Raw genomic sequence first — 19721 nt, 5'->3', positions numbered from 1 at the left:
GTGTGGAAAGGGGGGGGGTGCCAGCTCAGGTGTCGTCCTCGTCATTTGTCCACGGCTCAAAATTACGAGATCTGTCCCAAAATAGCCCAAGTGTTGCTTTAAAACGGGACGTTAATATAACTAAACTAAACCAAACCAAGAAATGCATAGGATTAGCTAGAACTCAGTCTACAAACCAAATGAAATTCCTATAAAAAATTATTATACTTTTTATAGTAATCTCCATCCTGGGAGGTTAAATTCATATTGCACTAAAATCCAATTATTTGAAACTCAAAAAGAACTTCAAAACTATCGTAATCAAAACAGGTATGAAATATTGAGTTCTAAATGGTTAAAAGCTTTCTTGAAATTGTCTATTGTGAGATTAACAGTAACGATTACCCTCATCAACTAGACAGGTATAATCTTATTACGTTTGTAAGAGCAATAATTGCATCTGTTTATCAATAAATAGGCTGAATCACTTCATTAAATCAACCTTAAACAGGCAACATATTTGTCTTGAATCTAAACATACTTAAAATTTGAGTAACATCAAATTTTTAACATAATCTATTTTTCAAATGATTGGAGACTTTACATGTGAATTTGTTTTGAAAAAAAAATATCAAAATCCCGCAATATGAGTAAATGTTTAACATCGTCGTCTGTAACGCGTCTAGCGCGTTCAAGTGAAATTTCTGCAGGGCAGTCGTAACGCGCTTCAAGCGTTTTTCTACCTTCTAAAACTTTTAAGGGTTTAAAACGCTTTGTAAATGATTACTTGTTAGTTTTTATTTTTGTTTGTTCTAATGCGGTGAAAAACAGGAAAAACAAATTTTAGCGCAAAGGAGAGTACAGCGAAAGGGTTAATTAAAAGAACATAATGTTTTTTTTTGTTACATTTTGCAAGTAATAAATCAATAAAGTATAAAACTTTCGGAATTGTATTTACTAACAAATTTTTACCCATTTTTAAATCCATTCTATTTGATTAGTACATTTATTCGCAGACCATTCTATGTGATTATTACATTTGTATTTAGTCAAATACGAGTAAATTCATCGATTTGAAAACTTTCGAAGAACATTGACAAAAAAAAAATGTTCTTTCAATTATGTTTTATTATTCGTGTTGCAGTATTCAACTGTAGAGGCGTAATCTTATAGCAGGTAAAAGAGAAAAAAATCTTTCATGTACACCACCTCCAGGAAAAAAAAAGCTTTCAAAACGCATGAAATTCTCATCTGAAAAAAATATATTAAAATTCAGATATCGAATCACACGATTAGGAGCGACCGTCATCTCTTCCCTTTGGTGCCTGACATAAATTGAATATCATAACCAATCACGTTTGGCCGTAAAGATCTGAAGAAGGACTCCTTTTAAATCCAGAAGTTCAAACGGAAAAATTTCCTGAGAGCCTGTAGAGGTGCTGCCTTAACTGCCAAAGGCGCCGTGGTTCCTGCCTCGAGAGTCATAAAAGTCATAAGAATCCCCGAATCTTCCGAGTCAGGGAAAATAATATCGCTTCTTTATGAATTCCGTCTTCCAGTCGCCACCGTAAAAAAATATTAAAAAAAAATGGAGAAAACTAATATATGACTGATTCGAGATCGCAAAGTTTTCAATTCCTTATCCCCGGATTTAAGCCGGATTCTTCCCCTTTTTACATCAAAAGTAGACGCTTTCTGTAGGCATTCAATAAATTCCGATCTGTATTGATTTCCAACTAAAAGATCCGTGCGCCTGCTTTCCATAAAGAGAAATGGCAAAGGACAACTCCAAGTCTCTTCTGAAATGAAATATGGGATATTTGATACCTGGGAATAAATTACTTCGAGGCGTAAGTTCCATATTCAGACACTATGCGAATAAGAATATTTGTATGCGGAGCTTAGAGAAATATGTTTATATCACATAAACTGTACTATGTACCAAAATCCTTATCACTCATATTTCCATCTCATAGATAGTATCCTCATAGCTCATGTTTAGGAATATATCTACGAAGATTTTCTACTGCATATGACTTATTTTGCCTGCTAAGCTAACCTAAGCGGTCAAACTTTCCTATAACGATGATTCTGATTGAATATTTGAGTGAAAAAGAGGCAATTTCGCTTTTTAAATATGCGTTCTATGTTTTATCATCACTAACGTTTAGCATGCAAAATTATATTCATTTCAATTCATACCATATTAAAGTATATTACTAAATGCGGATAACTTTTTGAGCACTATAAAAGGACATTTTTTTCCAGTCATATTTTCAGGATTGTGAATGACTTAAGAAAAATTACTCATCTAGCTTTTTAGATAAATTTCTTTTGATAAATTAATTTTGTTAATATTCAAGTAGCAAATCAAGACACACCATTTTGTTTGATATAAGGACTTAAAGTATTTTCTTTCTTACTATAAAATTTATCGAAACTTAACGCCACTCTAAACAGCTTCACAATAATCCATAAATTTAGAGGAAAGCTTACTTCCCAATGCCATATGAAACTAAAACATATCATTTAAATGCCAAGCCTTTTTAAAAAATTAAAAAAAACTGCTAAAAATTAACTTAAAGGAAAAAAACACCCTAATTTAGAAGTTTGTCAAATGATTTGTTCCAACTTTTGCAGATAGCTTAAGAAATATAAATTCCTGAACTATAAAATAAACTAAGTTTTGTAAAATTATTAAAAAATCATGTGTAAAGTGTAAAATTTTGAAGTATTTAAACAAATGTAGAATATAGCGAATTGAGAAATGATTCCAAATTTTAACAAAACTAAGCATTAGTTTCATTTATAAGGTTTTTCAAAGAAAAAAAATCTATCAAAATTTTGAATTCTGAAAATATTTAAAAATAGCATTAAACCATATATTATGTGAATATAAAAATCAACGTAACTTTAAAATCGGAAGATTAAAGACAAATTTTAAACGATTTTACGACGTATGTTTAAATTAAAAATGATGCAGAAAAATGTTTCTTCTTTTAGCAAAAAATTGATTGTAGTCACCTACTTTAATGAGTGCTTTTAAATTAACAAATTGTTTTTTTTTTCAATCAATAACTATAATATTTCCTGTAGCATTTATCTAAAGAAGCCCACCTGTATATTTTCAGAGATCATTACAAAGTGTCTACATCTCTTTATTAAAGAACATCTGAACATAAAGCGACTCAAATGATGATGAAAATTGCACAAATAAGCGATAAAATAGCGATAATTTAATAACACTTTTATGCATAGAATGTGATTAGTATATTTTTATTTAACTAAATATAAATTAATTTAGAGATATACAAATTTATAAAATAATTGAGAGAAAATTTGATTATCTTAATGAATGTTTTTTTTTCAATTCATTATCTTATCATAGCTAAATTCATAGGTGAATAAGTTTTAGTAAATTTTTCAATTAAGCAATAAGATGTTAAAAAGTTAACTTACATAATTTATAAAGTAAATAAATAAACTAACATTCCAATTTAAACTAATACTCTGTATGTATCTAAAATTATATCACGTTATCGAACTGACATTATAGACCACCATCTTGTAACTATTATAGCGAATGAGTAGTATAATGAACCTCAAAATGTCTTCTTTATTAAAGAGTACAAAAAAATATATAAATTTCTTTACTATATTTTTAAGAAATTACAAATGGAAACTATAAATACAGAAGCATCCCCGTTTCCCATTACTGATAAGACATTGTGTTGTACTGATTCATTGTATCGTCGTTGTTACTTACTACACTCCTCGAGATAGCCAGATGGTGGATCTTTTCACCTGAGTGGTCTCGCATCTGTTCATTAGGGACTACAAGAAAGAGCACATATGGAATTCCTCGTCTCAGAGGTATTGACAGTACCTTCAAAGAGAATGGGGTGTCCGAACATCTGGATGTTTCTCTTTGTGAAAGGACCTTCACATGACGCACTGGTGCCGCTGAGAGAGCATATGGCTGAACCCCAATTGGCCGAAGGAGAGCTCAAATGACCAATGTAAATTTAGAGGTGGAGATTGTCCCCGAAATAAAGCGTGGAGATTTTTTTTTTTAGAGAGGAGAGAAGAAACAATTGCAGAGGACGGTTGGACTACGCCCACGAGTTTGGAGTCTGAGAAACTACCCCTGGAGTTGTCGTGTTGACATGATGGAGAACTGAGTTCCAAGAAAGAACCTTTGATTTTGACTGTTATATCTTCTACTACAGGTGTAAATAGCTATTTATTTAACCAAGATTAGAACAAGTTGTTCTTTGTATATATAGGGCTATAAAATAAATAATTGTCTGGAAATTCTGCTTCGTTATTTGATCAGTTTAGATCAGGGCATTACAATGCATTCACTTTACTTTAAACATAAATTAAATAAAAATTATAATAGAAAAAAAATAATAAATACTAAAAATATATTTGAGAAAATATATTTGGATTAAAAGAGAAAAAGGCAATGGAATTACTATAACATGTGTGGATAATGACATGGATGAAACGTGTATGACATGGATAAAAGGTTGTGTACTGATATGTTTTAAAACTTCGAAAAAGTACCGTGTTTAGGATATTGAAGATATTGTGGTCATTTTACAGATAAATGAAATTAATGCAAAACCTTTCAACAGGCCATGAAGTTTAACTGCTTATTCATCACAACATGACAAAAAAATATTTCCGTAAAAGAAACTCTTTCCGGACATGTAACTGAAAAATATTTCGAGAAAAGAATTCAAAGAAAGGATCAACCTACAAAATGTAGCGATGTATGTCAGAACTTATTATTCGAGAAGTTCAATATTCTTTCCATCGGGCACACATTTCACAATTTCGACTTATGGATTCTTGGACCCATTTAAATAGGGCAGAAGCATTAAAATTACATTTCGCTGGCTAAATCACCCTATCAAAGAAGTGGACATGTTCAATAAATAAGTCAGATATTTTATTTTCCACAATAGAAAAGAGAAATTCCGTCAATGTGAGATCTTACTCCTTAGATCTGATGTCTGTTCTAGTACTACTGTCCATGAGTAGCAAGTGTTATACATCGTCATCAGTATCATCATCTCTGTGTTGTACTGCCACCAGATTCATATTATTGTACCAATTTATCCTCAATTTTCAGCATAACCAAATGAAATGACCATGCTTTATGCCCTGTAATAAACGCTCAAACGACATTCTCTTTCAACCAACGACTGCAGTTCCAAAGACAACTTTCAAAGTAAAATCTTAAATTGTTTAATAGACCCGGAACGAGTTCAGCAGCGCTATGTCTTCGTTCTTTTCGCTCAGACTACATCAGCCTATGACGATATAGTTTTCATTCAGTCATTGTTGACTGATTATATCATTTTTAAAAATAATATTCTCGTAAAGGGTTTTAATCTGCAGCTCGCAAATAATGCACCTAAATGCATGCTGTCTTTTCGTAACTTTTCATAGATCTATGGATGTAAACATATTAAGGAAATTGGATACAGCAAGTAAGACAGAAAAGACACTAAAATAGGTTTGGGTTTTATGTATTAAAGAATTTATTTGTACCAAAAGATTCAATTAATCAACGAAGCATGAAATCACAAAAAATAGATATTGTTTGGAAAGCTTTATTGAATTATTTTGAATCAAACTGGTTTAATTAATGTCTTGATAATACCAAAAAATCTAATAAGAGCATAAATTGTCAATATTTTCGTTATCCTAAATTAGTATACTCAACTCCATTTTATCTTCATTAGATAAACACAGGATTTAAAAAGGCATGAAACAAGGAACTGTAAAGCAAATGTAGTATTAAAGCTTATTTATTTCATTCATCATGTTGGTAAGTATGTTTCTCCCTTAGAAATTTAAACAACCTCAAATCCTCTATTTTACATCTTCCTTTTATTACATAGAATAATAAATTTTTAAAATTAAAACATGTGATCAAAAATATTGTCAAATCTCCTTCCACACAGCGCTGATCCTTCAACGCCAAAAACGTTACTGACTTTAGAAATATAATCCAATTGATGTTGGAAGATCCATAATAATGGCATAACCGCATCCAAAATGGTGTCTAGGCGGAATTTCCAGCGTGCTGCTGGGACGTACGTGCCCTCGCAATTAACTCATAATGAAATCTGATCGCGTAATCGGAGCTGTGGGAAGCCAGGAAACCAGTTAAGGCAATTCATTGGCTTTTCCAGCACAAGCAGGAGTTTGTTGTCATGGCGTGGTAGGAGCTCGAATTTCGGAAGTGCAGTTAAATTCTCTATTGTTGGGACGGATACGGTTGCATCTGTGCAAAATGTGTTAATGAATATTAAATCACGGTGGCGGAAATAAAGTTATAAGGTAAAGCTGAGATGCAAATGCCTTTTAGAGCTCAGGGTGGGTGGTGTGGTATGTTAGAAGTTTAGTGCAATTTAGTTATTCGACGAAAAGAGTGGGTGGGAGTTGTTTTCGTTTTAGCTACCTTTAAAAATAAATGAAATCGATTGAAAAGTTTTAAGAAAGGAGTAATTTTATACCTTAATGTAGATAAGTCATTATAACTATGCATTTATGCATATTGCACAGAAATGAGAATTATTAAAGCAAGATTGGAATCTACCAGTGTTGGCAACCCTATAAAAAACCATTTGACAGCTGATAGTTTAGTAAAAATGAAGCATTACACGATAGAGCAACGTGCTTTCATTGTGGAATAGTATTTTAAAAATAATGACGGCCACAGCTCGAAAATTTGAAAATTGGTCTTTCTGGTCGTGTGATTTAACACCATTGGAATTTTATGGTATAATTTAAAATCAAAGGTCTATTCAAATAAGCCGTCAAGCATGCGTGCATTAGAGGACATTCAAAGCTGCATCAACGAAATTCAGTCACATTTATGCAAAATAGTCATGGAAAATTTCGATAAAAATGTGCGTATGTGCCCGCAAATCCGCGAAGGCCATTTGCCCCTATGTATTATTCCATAAATAACTATCCAGAGTACATTGATTCAATAAAAGTAAAAAATTTAAACAAAACTGTTTTTTATTTAAATCAAATCTTGCGCTAACACATTATTCTATTGTCTTACGCTCCATTTTTACTAATCCTAAGCTATCAGCTGTCAAATGGTTTTTTTTAATAGAGTTGGCAACACTTTACTACACGAGTGGTGGCTAATCTTGCGTTAATTTTGGGACACCCTTTATAATACATAGTTTCACATCTCGTTTTAAATAACGGAACCAAATTCACACAAATTTTGTACATTATTTATGGCAAGGCAAAGAATGCTGTGTACTTTTCAAAGTGTAAAAGGTATTTAAATATTCAATTAATTAGAAAATAACCGGAATATTGCAGTTTTGCCGCAATAACTTCGGAACAAATTATTACACAAAAATTATGCGATCTTAAATTTTATTTCTTCAGTGATTAAGTTTTGCTTCTGAGCAAATTTTTCTCTAATTTTTATAAATATTTCAAAATTTAATTTGAATAGATGCATGTGACTTTCAAATAAGGAAATTTATATTCGTTTTAATTCTATAATTTGGATATCCCATTGGTATGAATTTTGATATAGTTTGGACATTTCGTTGGTATGAATTTTGATATAGTTTGGACATTTCGTTGGTATGAATTTTGATATGATTTGGACATTTGGTTGGTATGAATTTTGATATGATTTGGACATTTGGTTGGTATGACTTTTGATATGATTTGGACATTTGGTTGGTATGACTTTTGATATGATTTGGACATTTGGTTGGTATGACTTTTGATATGATTTGGACATTTGGTTGGTATGACTTTTGATATGATTTGGACATTTGGTTGGTATGACTTTTGATATGATTTGGACATTTGGTTGGTATGACTTTTGATATGATTTGGACATTTGGTTGGTATGACTTTTGATATGATTTGGACATTTGGTTGGTATGACTTTTGATATGATTTGGACATTTGGTTGGTATGACTTTTGATATGATTTGGACATTTGGTTGGTATGACTTTTGATATGATTTGGACATTTGGTTGGTATGACTTTTGATATGATTTGGACATTTGGTTGGTATGACTTTTGATATGATTTGGACATTTGGTTGGTATGACTTTTGATATGATTTGGACATTTGGTTGGTATGACTTTTGATATGATTTGGACATTTGGTTGGTATGACTTTTGATATGATTTGGACATTTGGTTGGTATGACTTTTGATATGATTTGGACATTTGGTTGGTATGAGTTTTGATATGATTTGGACATTTGGTTGGTATGAGTTTTGATATGATTTGGACATTTGGTTGGTATGAGTTTTGATATAATTTGGATATTCCGTTGTTACGCAACGATGAGACTGTGGGAGACACTAAATGTTTTAATTTCTCTTTTATTATTTAAAAATATTTTCGTATCTTTTAATTGATTAATAAAACAGTTTATACAATATGTGTAACAATATTTTTTGTTGGTTGAGGAACAAGTATATAATCGATAAAACTTTAGCCTGAACATTCTGACAAAATTATGAAAGAACAGTAAAATAAATGTTTGTATGCAGATAAATAATAATTTATATCAGGAATAATTATTGATTTAGTTTGTTGATAAGAAAAAAATTAGATATCGATGCTTTTGAAAAATCGTCTGGTTTGAATGATATTCTTGTTTTAAAATGTTTCAGACGATAAAAACGATTGGCGGGTTGTAATATTTTATACAAAAATATTTTTTGCATAGTATTTTAATTCTGAGAAACGCCGGCTATATTAACAAGTATTGAGCAAGTCAAAAAGCTGAGCTGGTTCTTATCTACTTTCTAATATGATCTATAGGAAAAGTGTAGTAATTATTAAAAGCTAAATCTCAGAAATTCGATTTGATTTTGGGGAATCTTAGCGTTTCTAGATGTGTACATCTTTTCAGAGGAGGTGGGGAGATGGAATTATGTTAGAGCAAGTGGACACAATAACTTGTAAACTCTAAGAGCTAGGTACATGGTTTGTAAACCTAAATAATAGATAGGTTTGCGCTGAATCCGTTGAAAGATGATTTCTCAGCCTATCATTATGGAAATGAACAATAGTTAAAAAAAAGCTTTAAAAATGTATAATAACAAAATTTGGTCTTTAGGCTTTACATCTTTTTACTTTTTTTTTTACTCAAATAATCTGAAAATGACATTGATTTGTTCTATACGTTCGGACAAATATAGATTACAGATTATTTCTAATTGGCTGCTTAACAGGTTCGGCAGGTTCGCTGCCATTATTGAGGCCTGAGATTCAGACCACTATTTAATAAAATGCTTACTTGCTCTCCTTTAATTGTAGTAGAGAAAAAAAAATATTTAATTAAATAGCATGTATGAATCATAGGTGATTTATGTGCTTAGCAACGTGTTAAAACAAGAGCTATAAACTAAACATAGGCTTGTTTTACTCGCAACAAATTCTACATTGACTAAGAACTTTTGCTATGACATGAATGTGAGTGACACGGCAGTCAAAGGGTTAAGTCATAGCACATTTTTGAATTCCACGTGTTTATAATTTAAATTATGTGTTTATAAGAAGATGAAATAAAAATACTGAGCAACGTGTTTAAACTAAGAGATATAAACTTAAATATTGCCTTGTTTAACCCTGTATATGGCCGTGGGAAGTATGCTTCCCACCAAATTTATCAATTTTTGTATGAAATTATGTAGGTTGGCTTCATTTCTGACCAATTTTTTTAGTAAGTCAGAAACTTAGATGCTTCAGTTCTTTATCTCAGACAAAATGATGTGTCTTGATTTGTTACTTAATTGTTAATTAACTAAATTAATTAATCAAATTAAATTTATCTAATATGCTAAATGAATCCCTTTTCTTATTCTAATTTCAAGCCTAAAAATATTTTAACATAATATGACTAGAAAAAAAATGGTCCTTTAAAAGGTTAACTCACATCAAATCATTCACTGACTGAGAACATTTGCTACCAGACGAATGTAAGTGACATAAAAATGATTAATGTGTAAAAAAAAATTATTAATGCTCTTTACGAATTAATTTTAAATATATTAATTCAACCTTTCAATGTCTAATTTTTTTCTTAGTTTAAAACAGCTTTAATAAGTAAAATTTTGTACGAATATATCATTAAGATAAGATGTTCTTTTAGAAATTCAAAATTTTATTCATCTGCCAACACCGAATAAAAAGAGTGATAACTCTTTTCCACGCTGGGACCAATTCCAAAAATGAAAACAAAAAGATTTAAATTCAAAGGATACCACATGAAAACCGAGCGACAATTCTACATCATTAACCTTAATTCTTCTAATTATCATCGACCTTCTACGACGGCCGTGTTGATTTTGGCTATAGGGAAAAAGATAAAAACACGCACAGGCATGCCAAAAAAAAAAAAACTCTTCACCGAGACATAAAAAGCCAAGATTACTCTTCATCAAATCCTAATGAGACTGATTAAAGATTCTTAAGCCTCTTCCAAAGACCACATCGAGATTGTTCAATTTTCATAAGCCTCTTTGGGTTTTAGTGGCCTCTTTCAGGGCATTGCAGCACACTACATATTAACAGAGTTCGCTTAGAAATTTAAAGTAAAAATTCTCGAAGAGAGAGATTTAATAATGACGGTAAAACAAAGACTGCTAACGAGGAAAATTTTAAAGGGGATGAGAAAAAAAAAATTGCTTCGACCTCTCAAATGAATTCCGAGAATTAAGGGAATAATTTGAGTGAAATATTTTTTTTTCCTCTTAAGTGATCTTAAGAAGAAAAACCGTGGATAATTATTAAAAATAATATGAATAAAATTATTTCTGAATTGTAGAATAAAATTTTTTTCGAAGAAATGATTAGATTTTAAAAATGAATATAATATACATTGAGGTTTCGATTTAAGATTCGTTACAGATTTCAGTTAAATTAAAATAAATTCGCAGAACTCTTGTACATTTAAAATTAAATTTTTGAAAATAAATATCCAAAAGTAATTGTGAATGTAGAAATTAGAAGAAAAAAAAAGAAAAGCGTATGCATTTCGAATATTTTTAAAAGTGGCCAGCTCACTTCCAAATTTAATATTGATCCAAAGTGCTCATCTCAAAATCACGCACTAAATTTAATTTTGTTTATTTTTTATCTGGTTCTGATGTACTCAAATAAACAGGTTTTAAGAAGAAATGTTTCTAAAAAAAATTTAAATCGTCATTTAACTATTTGATTATATTGTTTATGCTCTTCATGTTTATCGAATTATTATGTATAAAAAATGTTAAATGTAAGTGAAAAATATTATAATTTAATACAAAAACATACGTGCAATTCAAAAATATCTTGAGTATCCTACATAATATTAGTTAAATCAAAACAAAATAACTTCAAGACCGAAAATGTAATCTCATTAATTAGAAGTATATAATAATTGTTTAACACCATATATTAAACTTTATCAATATAAATGTATGGAAATTTGATTTATCTTATCGACAGATGCATGGAGGTAAATATTCAAAAATTCCAAAAATGTTTTTTTTTAAATTTGAGGGAGTCTAAAACAAATTCATAAGATATCTAGAGTTCTTAAAAAAAATTTTTGGTGATTAGATTACTATATTTCACAAATGGGGAAGTTCAAAAAAAAAAAAAAAAAATGAATTTTACTCGCATTTACTAAATCACTTTATTTTACAATTATTTTTTTTTTTTTAGATAATTCATCATTTAGAAGAAATTATATTTATAACAAATGGCATTTGTATTTGTTACTGATTTGTAAATAAAAGGAACCAAAAGAAATAGCTAAATGAAGGAAAAAAGCTTGCAAAAAATCGGATTGTATATTAGCGTATAAATCTGATACCTTGTTTTAGATATACAAATGTATCAGGCGTACAAAATTCATCCAAAGAGTATCAGTTTTGGAATTTTAATTATAGCATAAAATTATTCGTTTTCAATTAGTTAATACTGTGGCGAATTGAGATAAAGGAGGATAGAACTTGGGACCTTGTAGTTCGCAGTCCACGATACATGCAATGCCCACGATACGCAGTCCACGATACATGTGGTAGCATGACCACGATACAAAAGCAATTGCTCGGGTAGAGTAGCTGTTAACTGGCTTATAAGCTATTCACTACAGACTCTCCTGCCAGTGAGTCGGAGGTGAGACGAACGATTTGGCTGTTGAGTGGTGATGCATTATTTAGCTCTTGTCTAATGGGCCTGTACCCAGTTGAGTAGTGCCAAGCGTTATGGCGAGAGTGTGTGGTGGAGTGGTTACTGATGCTGTTGCGCCAAGTGAGTCAGGCGACTTTGATTGCTGCGTCAAGTGAGTCTGACGACTTTGGTTGCGAGTAGATGGCGCCATAACAGCTGCATGAAGGTTCATCTTCCGAGGTCACCTATGTACTATTTATAGCAATATTTTATTTACTTTAATATAGTACCTTTTATTTATTTTAGTATAGTATTATTTACAGTAAGCCAGCGGTAGAGTTTTCCCAAAACTTTCACGCATATATTCTGGTAATCCAGAAAACATCTTGCTTAGCAATGGCGTACGCTACACGAACAATTGCTTTTGTATCGTGGTATTGTTACTGCACTGCGAACCACAAGATCCCAGCTTCTATCCTCGCTCAATTCAATTCTCCACAATACTATATCAATCTGATATTATCAGATCGATAAGCCTAGTTCTTGGTCCAGCCTCGGCATGATTTTTTTTTAATTGGGTATATTTAATCTTCCAGCTATTACTGATATTTAACCCATGCAATTATACACATATTACTGATGAATTCCGACCATCATCTACACTATCAGAGAATATATCTTTTCTTCTCATCTACCTCTAAAGCCAATGATATATCATCAATACCTCTTCCACAGTAACGAAATCCCAATTTCAAAATCATATTTGTATCAGTATCAGCATTCGGTGCAAATATGAGCACCAATACCCACCCAGCATTCAGTTTAAACTTGACTAGAAAAGAATTGAGTGCCAGATGCATCATGTCCAAAAGTAAGGTAAAAGTATCGGGTAAAATCAGTACCAACTTGATACAGTGAAATGCTGTATCATCCAAACTCAAGAAATTTTTAGATTGTAACATTCCCCGTTTCCCAGTACTGATAAGACATTGTGTTGTACTGATTCATTGTGTCGTCGCTGTTACTTACTTAACTCCTCGAGATAGCCAGATGGTGAATATTTTCACCTGGGTGGTCTCGCATCTGTTCATTAGCGACTACAATGAAAGACCGCATGTGGAATTCCTCGTCCAAGAGGTATTGATCGTACCTTCAAAGAGAAAGGGGTGTCCAAACATCTGGATGCTAGATGTTTCTCATTGTGAAAGGACCTTCCCACGACCCACTGGCGTCGCTGAGAGAGCATGTTGCTGAACCCCGATTGGCCGAAAGAGAGCTCAAATGACCAATGTAAATTAAGAGCCGAAATAAAGTGCGGAGATTTTATTTGAGGAGGGAAGAAACGAATTGCAGGAACTGTTGGACTACGCCCACGAGTTCGGAGTCTGAGAAACTACCCCTGGAGTAGTCGTGTTGACGTGATGGAGAACTGAGTTTCAAGAAAAACCTTGGAATTTGACTGTTGTATATCCTACTACAGGTGTAATTATTTAACTAAGATTAGAACAAGTTGTTCTTTGTATATATAGGGCTGTATAAATAAAGAATTGTCTGGAAATTCTGCTTCGTTATTTGATCAGTCTAGCTCAGGTCATTACAAGATGAACAACTATTGCGGCCACTTAACATCTGTATAAATCACTTAACATCTGTAGAAAATAAAACAATATTAGAACCATCTTGATCTTTTATTTTTTCGTATAGGTAGTATAAAGAAAGTCTAGTAATCGTCAAAAAATGTAAACATGGGATTTTGACGAATCTCCACTTTTTAGATTCACCCAAGTTTGAAATTTACATTTTTTTGGAAAACGTCAGTCTGTCTATTAGCGACAAAGATAAATCAAAACGCTTTGAGCAAGGCGGTTAAAATTTGGTAAATGGCGTTTATACCGAATTTGCAGATTTTTATCAAATTTTGGTTAAATTTCGCTCGGAGAAAGTCTATCTGTTCTATTGTTCGAATATAATTTAACCCGAAAATTACAAGACGAAGCGAGCTAGTGAGTAAAATTCCGTGCTCAGATTTAGCATCTATAATGTAAACACCTGTCAAATTTGAGCCAAATTCAAAATTGTCTGTCAGTCTGTACTTTCAAAAACATGCAAAAGCGATAATTCAAAAACGAAAGGACTTAAATATATCAAATTTGGTATAAGATTTTGTAACCCCAAGTGCAGTTTTGTATCAAATTACATCTATTAATTGGAAATAACAAATCTAAAATACAAATCCAATTATCGGAAACTATTATTACTATGTCAGATGTTAATCGCCAAAAAACTTACCAAGGATCGTGAGATAGATACAGTAAAAAGGCTTAATTAACGCCAAAACTTGATATTTAACTATTGTGCGCCAGTGTCCTTGTAAGGCGTTCTCTACTATGACAAGTTTATTAGAGTATATGCGAGAAAATTTTGGGGGGACAACGCCCACTGTGAAATTTCTATGCAAGTCTATTTAACAGTTCGTTTGTAACATTCTTCTCTTTGTAATTTAAAGCTGTGAAGCTCTAATTAATTGCTCTAGTCCAATGTCAAAATTCTACATTATAATGGAGAACTTCAAGTAGGTCCTCAATACCATTAAAACTTTTTCTCTTTATTTGATATTGCATAAAGGGAAAAAGTTGAAATCAAACTTTTTCTTTGATTTTCTTCTCTAATTGGTCAGAGTTGATGCAGAGTATTTATTTGTACCTTTTTGTAAGTTGATGAAAGTTTTATCTTGATTTAAATTATTGGGTTAAGGAAGAATTTTTAAACTTCGATTTTATCTTGCATGCGTTTTTTTTTTTTTTTATGTAGCAAGAGTTTTAAATTTTAATGGCCAATTATTTTGATCGGTTGGTTTTTTTAGGACTGAAGAAATACCTTCTAATGCAAATGAACGCCGCTTTTTAGAAATTAGTTAAATCTGAAAAACATTTTCTTTCATTTAAAAAATGCCGAAATAAATACGAATTACTTGCTTTTGAATTAAAAATGAAAAGTAGAACACATCCAATACAGAAAACAATATAAATTCATGTTTTCAAAACATCTCTATTGTCATTTTGATTTCATTTTATTTTTTACAAATTTTAAGATTTTATTTTATGTTTTTCAAAGTGCAACAGCAGCAAAAATACTTTATATGGATTATTATTTCAATACAAAAGGTTGTATTTATCCAAATGCAGTATCGACTGTGTGAATATTGAAGCTAAGTCTTTCAGGAATTGCTTTTTTTTTTTTTTTTTTTTTTGCAAGAAATACGAGAAACTGTAAGTTTTTAATATTCCGTTTCACCTGTGTATTTTGCAATTATAATGAAAGACGATAAAAGATGAAGTCTCGAAGAATATTGACAATGTTATTATTCTTAATGGAAAATGTTTTTTCTTCTGCATTTTACCGTCTTTATGCTCGTGTACATTACATGTGTCTATTTGTTTACGAAATCGGAAAATGGTATTTTCTTTGCAAATGCTCTTCAAAAATTTTCGACTAGTTTACTTTGTTGTTAATGTTCATTATTTTTAGTTTTGTTACAGAGAAAAGGAAAAGAAATTACAGATTTTGAATCGTAAAAAGAAAGTTATTTCATTTTTATTGTACAAATTTATTTCATTAAACTTTTAACTATTTTATATTTTTATTATCTAATCAAATGATACTTTCCGTTTCTGAATTGCTACCCTACTGATTCAACTAATGCTCTATAAAATAATTAAGTACAATTTTTGTAACAAATAATGGAGTTGGTTTGATTTCAATTTATAATTTTGAGAAGAGTTTATTGTTTATATGCCTCGTGGGCAATTAAGGCGTTAAAAGGTATAACAATCATTCAAAAATTTATCCACCAAATTTTGGTGAACTTACAGGTTTATAATCTTTAGTTAGAAAATATTTGGAATTATTGCCTCTTTTACCATCTACTATGTGTGTTTGAATAAAAATAAAACTAACAACAATCTAAGTATAAAATGAAATATTTCTTCTTAACACTAAAATTAAAATTTATTATATTTTGGGCTAAATCTATGGCCGAATCGGTCTGATTTTGTATTCGATCGTATGCATGTGAAAATGGAGCACGTTAAATAGGAGGTGTTTAACTTTTAAGGCCTTATCATCCAACCAGTATATGAGTATAAAATTTTTTATCAAATTCATCAATGGATTCGTTGATTATACTTAACTTTCTCAGATATGTGAAAATATAACTAAAGAGGCCAATAAGAAGGAAGACTGAATTTTAGATGATCTCAGAGGCGTACAAAAGGTAATCTACCCCGAGAGCAGTATGATTTTCTCGCCATCAGTCATCAATGCTTTTGCAAATGTATATGGATTTTTGATAATATTTCACTTTAGAAAGTGATATAAATGCAGAGTCTGACTAAGGCAGGAGTATACGGGGACAGTTGCCCCTGGCCTCCACATCATAAGGGGCCCCCAAATCGAATAGTTTACTGTACGTTTCCTTCTTAACTGTTTTTAAACAAAATATCAGTATACTGTAAAATCCGTCAGTTTTATGTTAGCTTCTTTATTAATCTATCGTACGAATACAAAACATCTATATTTCGTAAATCCATGGCTTTTTTAGGGCGGAATTCAGCAATAACGATGGATAAATTTGACCAATCAAAAGCCCGTGTTTTTACATACCGCAAAATGAGATGTTTACAAAAATACAGGCTTCTGATTTATCAATAAAGTGGACATAACAATATTTCGTCTGACCATTGGAGGCGGGGTGGACTTTATACCTATTTTAGGTTCTAGTCCATTTCCTTGTTATATATTTATAATCAGGTGAAAAATGTAAATGCTTCCATAAAGTTCGGTTTTTTATTACAGAAGTAGTGATAGAAGAGGTTTGAAGAAGAAATTTTTGCCCTGTGCCCCAATTAAGCTAAGTCGGGCCCTGTATAAATGCACAAATGGTTTATCTTCATGACATCCTCTAGGACCTACGCCCGGGTCTATATTGCTTTGCCTTCCTCTAGCAGCTCCCTATCTTTGTATGAAAATTGCCACCAAATTTCGAAGATATACAGACAAATATACAGCCTATTCTCTAATAGATGTATGATATGAAAAATTAAAAAAAAAAAACATATAAACTATAAAATAAAATTACTGAAAATTGCAATAGAGTAAACGAATTAAATTTTTCAAAGGTCACGGCACCAAAAATCTATATATTGATTTTATAATTATGTAATTTTGATTTAATAGATCAAAGTGGAAAGGCAATCTTAGGTCTGTTCAAAAATGAATAATCTTAAAAGATAAAATACCATAATATTGAAGTTCGTTAAAAAAAATTGAATTTAATTCCCCTGAAGTTATATTAAGATGAAAAATCTATAATTCTCTCAATCCCGCTTATTTTATTGTTGAAGAAGAAAAAACGAATTAGACGGATAAACAAATTATATATAAAGCGTAATAATATACTATTTATTCACATACATGAGAACATATGGTTATTAAATACTTGCCGTCTTTGACGACCAACTTGTTCTTCCAGATTATTAACTTTTGGCATTGTTTAAGATTAGAGTGGAATGTATATGTGTTAAATTTCACCTATTATTTAGTAATTCTGAAAGGCATGAATATAATTTAATAGGCCAAAACAAATTATAATTATAAAATATGTACCGTGAAATAAAAGCGGAAATGAAAATCCTTTTTCGGAATTTATGCCCAAAGACAGTTTTCTTTTTTACTTTCAGTATTGGCAAAAGTACGCGATTGGAGATTTTGATGAAAGAATTTGAATTACATAACTTTAAAAAATTATGCATTACATTTAAAAATTCATTAAAAATAATAAAATAACATAGAAAGGAATTGATATCAAAAACTATTTCTTTTTGATTATAATAATTTTTGGAAGATATAGTCATCAATTTCCGTATGTAAGTCGTAGTGATTAAACATTTGGAAATGGTAAAGCCCACATTCGTGTCCGATTAAACTATGATTCATGCATATTTCTTGTACATCATCTTTCCTCTGAGTGAACAGATTTTAATGACTCTTATCTAAATCATTTCTAATTATACATTACAGCTTCAATAATTAATAAAGCGTTGAATTAAGTACAGCTATAATAACGTTCAATGAAATAGTTGGAAATGTTTCTATCGCGATTTGTTTATATTGGACTGAAGCCCTTCAACAATATGTAATAATTGCGACTTTTCTGCCACGTACGTTCGCATTATATAATATTTTAGAGATTTTAAGACATTCAGACCTTTATTTAAATAAAATAAACATTTTTTTCAAATATTTCGGATTAATTCTTTTGCAATGCATACATTTAGATTTGTATATATTGCACAGATATGTATTTGCATTCATAGGAAGCAAAGAACATATTGTAATGTCCTGATCTAGACTGATCAAATAACGAAACAGAATTTCCAGACAGTTCTTTATTTTACAGCCCTATATATACAAAGAACAACTTGTTCTAATCTTGGTTAAATAAATAGTTATTTACACCTGTAGTAAGAGACACAACCGTCGAAATCGAAGGTTTATCTTGAAACTCGGTTCTCCATCACGTCAACACGACCACTCCAGGGGTAGTTTCTCAGACTCCGAACTCGTGGGCGTCGTCCAACCTTCTCCTGCAATTTCTTTCTTCTTTCCCTCTAAAAAAAAATCTCTTTTATTTCAGCGACAATCTCCGCCTCTTAATTTACATTGGTCATTTGAGCTGTCTTTCGGCCAATCGGGGTACAGCCATATGCTCTCTCAGCGCCTCCAGTGGGTCTTGGGAAGGTCCTTTCAAAAAGAGAAACATCTAGCATCCAGATGTTTGGACACCCCTTTCTCTTTGAAGGTACGATCAATACCTCTTGGACGAGGAATTCCACATGCGGTCTTTCATTGTAGTCGCTAATGAACAGATGCGAGACCACCCAGGTGAAAAGATAAACTCTCTGGCTATCTCGGGGAGTTTAGTAAGTAACAGCGACGACACAGCTGGCTGTAAATGTCTTACCAGTACTGGGAAACGGGGAATGTTACAATATTAATCTTTTTCTCTTATTGGAACCATTTTGATAAAAATTGAATGTAAAATCACTGTTTCTGCATTAGTTATACACTATCAATTGGACTCAAGAAATTTAGAACACGACAATGACATAATAAAAATTTCAAAGTATTATAATAAATAGCTTTTCCTAAACATATTTGTAATCATATGTAATCATATAATAATAAAGCGTTCGTGATCATCCTTTATTTCTCTTTACAAACGTTTTGAAGTTTTGCTAAACATCATGACAAGTAAGAAGATATATAATATGAGAAGTTATTTAATTTATATCATCTCATTTTCTTACCAGTTTTAGATATTGTCATTTTGCTTAAAACTGCAATTTTAGGAGGTGTGTGTGTCAATATCGAGGATTTAATTACTCCTAATTTTGTGTGACATATCAATTCAAGCTTATAAGACTTGTGATAAATGTGAACTATACAGATGAAAGCGTTTTTGGTAGCACCTGATGTCGAAGTATGATATAATTAATATTT

This window comes from Argiope bruennichi, chromosome 5, assembly GCF_947563725.1.
Source record: "Argiope bruennichi chromosome 5, qqArgBrue1.1, whole genome shotgun sequence".
Lineage (NCBI taxonomy): Eukaryota > Metazoa > Arthropoda > Arachnida > Araneae > Araneidae > Argiope > Argiope bruennichi.
This window is presented reverse-complemented; position numbering follows the sequence as displayed.